Genomic DNA, 5,053 nt, shown 5'->3' on the forward strand with positions numbered 1-5,053 from the left:
TGCCTGCAAACCAGCGCAAGCTGGAAGAGGCAAGGAAGATCCTCCCCCACAGCTTTCAGAGAGAGCAGGGCCCTACTAACTTGACTCTGGACTTGTAGCCTCCAGAACTGAGACAATACATTTCTGTTGTTTTAAGTCACCAGTTTGTGGTGTTTTGTTACTGCAGTCCCTAGGAAACGAATATACCCCCCATGCCCATTTGCTCTGTTTCTTCTATCCGGTCTTCACCCACATGGTCCATCTCGAGACCTTCCTCAGTATCTCTTCTTGGGTAAAATCTCGAAATTATCTGCAAAATATTAGATTGACTGGCTCCCCTCACCTCCTGGAGCACCCACGTCTATTGTGGAGTAGACAGTTAGGAACAAGCAGAATATTCTGGAGACTGCTCTGAAAGTATCAAGGTGAGGACAAGTAAAATGTGTGAAATAAATGAGTAAATGCAGGAGAAAGCATATTGGTCTTTGAGACCTGGGAGGAAAACAGGGGGGGAGGCCAGTAATACAAAAAGCTTGTACACACAACTGGGCCACCTGGGTGGCTCAGTCGTTAAGCGTCTGCCTTCAGCTCAGGTCATGGTCCCAGGGTCCTGGGATCGAGTCCCACATCGGACTCCCTGCTCGGTGGGGAGCCTGCTTCTCCTTCTCCCACTCCCCTTGCTTGTGTTCCCTCTCTTGCTGTGTCTCTCGCTGTCAAATAAATAAAATCTTAAAAATAAATAAAGAGATAGGAAATGATGAACGGCAGCAGTTCAGCTCTTACTCTCGACAGGGCTGCTTACAGTCAAGACGTCGTCACGGGCAAGGTGCGGGGGCTCAAGGGTACTGCGAGGAGTAGAGCCGAAGATTAGCAGGAACCCGGCTCCTGCCTGAATAGAAGAGGGAGCGCCGCTCGTGGCCCAAAGCGGGGTGTGTGTGTGTGTGTGTGTGTAAGGGCCCTGCCCTAGAGCTAGAGGCCGGCCGGAGGTGAGGGTTGTGCCCTCGGGAGGCTGGTGCATTATCTGAGGGCCTCCAGGCATTTTTCACAGGTGGTTCTGGAGCAGCCCCTCAGGGAGCTTGTCACTGCAGCCAGTGACACAACGGGACAGCGGTGATGAACCAACCCAGAATTCCGTCCCCCTTTGGAGCTGAATCATTTCTGTGCTATTACTCGTTTGTATCCTGTCTATCCCTGAGGCCACTGACTTGGGGGAAACCTTCCTGTCACACAGAGGAGAAGAATGAGTGCCTGGAGTCACAACTCACACTCAGAGATGTTGGCCTTGTAAACACGGGGGGCACAGATTGATTAGAATGTGCTAGAGCTACTCCAGGTGAGTCAGCTTGACCTAACTTAATCAGTAAGTGATAAACAGCTGCTGGGCAGAGGGCCCAAGAAAGCCTTCCTATCAACTCTCGGCTCTGGTTTGGTTAGCTCAATAGCCAAAGGTATTTCCCGATTTCTTCTAGTGACAGTTATGCATATGTTAGTGTAACCTGGATGTCACTAGGTCCGCTTCCCTTCGGAGGCCGCTCCTGCCTTTGATGCTCAGTGTGGAATGACTGGGCTCCTTCAAGCACCCAGCACCTCTGGCTCGGAAATCCAGCTTCCTGCTCGCTCCTTGCCGCTTGCTCTCCACCTTCCCACTGGACGTAGCCACAGCAGACGTGACCTGTCTCCTTTCTGCTGCCAAACACCACTAACACAAAGCAGTTGCACATAACAGAGTTTTCTGAAGATGCCGTGGCTAATGAGGGCAGACAGAGCCATTAGAGCCTGGGGCAGGAAATCATTTCAAATGTCAATTAGACATCATTGTTCCTAGAATTACCTCGACCATTCCCTCCACGAGGAATTTCTCTCCGTGTCCCTCCTTGGCATGCTCAGGGTGTCCCAAAGCCAGAGTTGCTTAAAAAGAGATCAAGAAATACCCCATCCTTCTGTTCCCTCCCTTATGTAGATGGAACTACCATTTATTAAATACCAGGGACTTCTCTGACTGCTTATATTATCTCATTTAATCCTCTCAACAACGCTGTGGTAGACACACCTATTTTACAGATGAAGAAACGGAGACTCAGAACGGTAACTTGGCCAGGGACACAACCTGGCTGAGATTTGAACATAGCCCCATCTACTCCAAGCCCATGCTCTTCCCTGCTGCATCTGCTACCCCCGGCACAGCCCGATCGTTCACATATCCTTAGGTCATCAGAATTCAAATCTGTTACTCACCCCTCAACTCAGCAAAGCTTTCTGTGGAGTCAGGTAAAAATGTCCCTAACATTTGCTTCCATGCCATGGAATCCTTTCCCCCAGGAGCTCTCTCTCAAACACAATGCTCCCTCTCCTGAGATAATTTTCATATCCACTCTGATCTCCTTGCCACTGAGCTCTTCCTCCTCCCTGGCTCTCCTAGATAACTTTCTGCTGTCTCAACTCCCCTCCTCCCGATTTCTCTGCGCTGTCTGCTCTTCTCCAGAAAAGCCTCATTGAACACCAGGAACAAGGATCCATTTGCCCCACTTCCTTCTTGAAACACGTGAACCCGGCCCCACGGAAAAGGCAACACGAGGATGTTTAACTCCTACACAGAATCTCTCAGCTGTTTTCCCCCGTGGCCGTGGGAGAGGAGGCACTCTCCTTAACCTGAAGCTCTATCTTCTTCCTCTTATCTCCTGGGCCTTCTTGGAGCTGAGCTTGGCCCTCCATTAAGCTAGGACACTCAGCTCCCCTCGAATCTTCAGAATTCTTAGTGATATCCTTGCCACTGGTTGGGATAACAGCCACAGGGAAGAGAGAGAGCGCACATCTTCCAATGGAGTGTTCATGTCAACACTGTGCCCCCCCGCCCCCGCCCCGACCTTGCTCTGAAAGACCGTAACAACATGAAGCCACAGTCCAGCAGAGACCTTTAACCAGGGAGTGGTGAGAAACAACAGCTCTGGTGCCCAAACTCAGATACAGTCCTTCTCCACACACCGAGACTAGGATTCATGAACCAACCAAAAGACTACTCTGAGTACCTATTTGGCATGAGGCATGCTCTCAGGGAAGTTTGTCTTCAAGAAAAGAAAGGAAAGGAAGTAAACGTACACCTCCCGGATGGAATTTAAGGCCTGTTTCCAGAGAGAGGAACTAAAAGAGAACCATCCACATGAGAGAGGGGATGCTGTGGATGAGCCGTGCAGACAGCGAGGGCTACGAGAGCTCAGAGGAGGCCGACGGCACTGACCTACCTGGGCCTGGCAGACAAGTGGCCAGGCCACAGATGAGCCTCGCGGGCCCGGAGCCTCCCTCGGACAGGCCGGGAGGGGCGAGGGCACTGGGAGAAGGACGTGAGCAAAGGTGCGGGGGCTGGAATGTGCATGATGTGTTCAAGGGACAATGAGTCATCCCCTCAGCTTTCTTTACAGCTGCCACATAATAGTGGGCACATAACAGGTTATTATTTCGTTTTCTTTCCTTAAAAACTGCAAAAAGAGAGCAAGACCCAAATTCTCAATTTAGAAAATATGCCTGTGATGTCAGAGCCCAGCGACACTGAGGAGGTGAGATTTCCTGAGCCCCGTATGAACTTGAACCCTGACAAAATTCTCACCCTTGTTTGCTGGAAACTCCATTTATTTAATGCTGTTGTGCAGGAGAGGAGTCTGTTCTTTAGAAATCCTGAAAATCACCTGGTCAAGCCTTACCTCGGTTACTCAGCACTGTGTCAGCCGTCACGCTGACTCTGTCACAATTGATCACCAACTTTTCTGCTGTTTTAAAACCCTTTAAAGGTATTCGGAGCCAGGAAATGTCTCTGAGGAAACTAATCCTGGTAACATTACCTACACCATGTCTTTGTGATGTTACATCAGCAGTTGTTGTGGGGGTGGGGGTTGTTTTAAGGTGCATTTCCTGAGGATTAGAATGCTCTTTCAGATGAGTGCCCTCCTGCATTTTGGAATTTCCGGGTCTGTATTAAAGGTGGTGGGGCAATTCCACCCCCAAGACAGAAGCAGGAAGATGTTTTGCTTCTCTGGTATTTTCTATTGAAGATGTTTTTGTTTTTCCAGTATTTTCTATTGAGGAATATCAGGTGCCTCTAACTTAAAACTTCTGGAAACTTCTCCTTCATGTATCATCCTTTAAAAATAATCTGCAACCCACCTGCCTTTCCGAAATGGTTACTATACATTTCCAGGGTATTGAGAAGGGAAATTAATTGTCACTTCATGATTTTAGCAAAACAAATGTTACCAGAGGGCTGAAGGAACAACCACTTGAGACATTGTGTTCTCTTAGTCATAGGCACATACTAGGAAAAATTCAACTAAGCCTCACCCGGGGCTATTAAAATAGCCCTTTTCCCAGCTCAGAATCACATTTCAAAGGGTGCCTAGGTGCAAAGCTAAGCCAAGTATAACCTAGCCAAGATAGTGCCAAGAGTAATACGTTGTTTTCCATTTTGTTTTAAACAACAGAAGGCAGCACAGAGTTGGGAACACCCAGAGAAGCAGCAGTGAGCCACCCTGAGCAGCAGGGAGCTGGGTGACCTTGAACAAGTCACCTAACCTGTCTGGGAATCTGCATTCAGAAAATGAGGAGGACTGCACATTGTGCCTTAACACGTATTGACCAAAATGAGAAAATATGAGCAAAAGCATTTTGTAAATGGCAGGGGTTTTCTACAACACTTAAAGGAATCAGAGAGGTGGCTATTTGGGGAAAATGAGATATGTGCCAAGCTTCTTTTCAAAAAATGATTTAATATCTTCCATCTTACGTGATTTAAATTTAGCAATTACAGGTTCATTAATTAAGACCCTAAGAAAATGCTGTTATACTCTCACTGTGTCTTCTAAATGAACCATTTCTTTTTTCACTGTCATTTGCAATTTTCTTCCATTACCTGGAAGATAATGGGGTGAGATTTTTCTAAGTGTCTTCTGTCCGGAGACAAAAGGCTTTTTCCGCTATTCTCAAGTACCCCAGTTGAATAGTGACTTATCTGACAATAAAATACATTTTTTCAAATAAAGTAAGGAAATGGAGGGTGTTCCAGCAAGTCATATGGAGGGAGGTGTTG

The sequence above is a fragment of the Mirounga leonina genome, unplaced genomic scaffold (assembly GCF_011800145.1).
Source record: "Mirounga leonina isolate KUSES-001 unplaced genomic scaffold, KU_Mleo_1.0 Mir_154, whole genome shotgun sequence".
In the NCBI taxonomy this organism is placed as follows: domain Eukaryota; kingdom Metazoa; phylum Chordata; class Mammalia; order Carnivora; family Phocidae; genus Mirounga; species Mirounga leonina.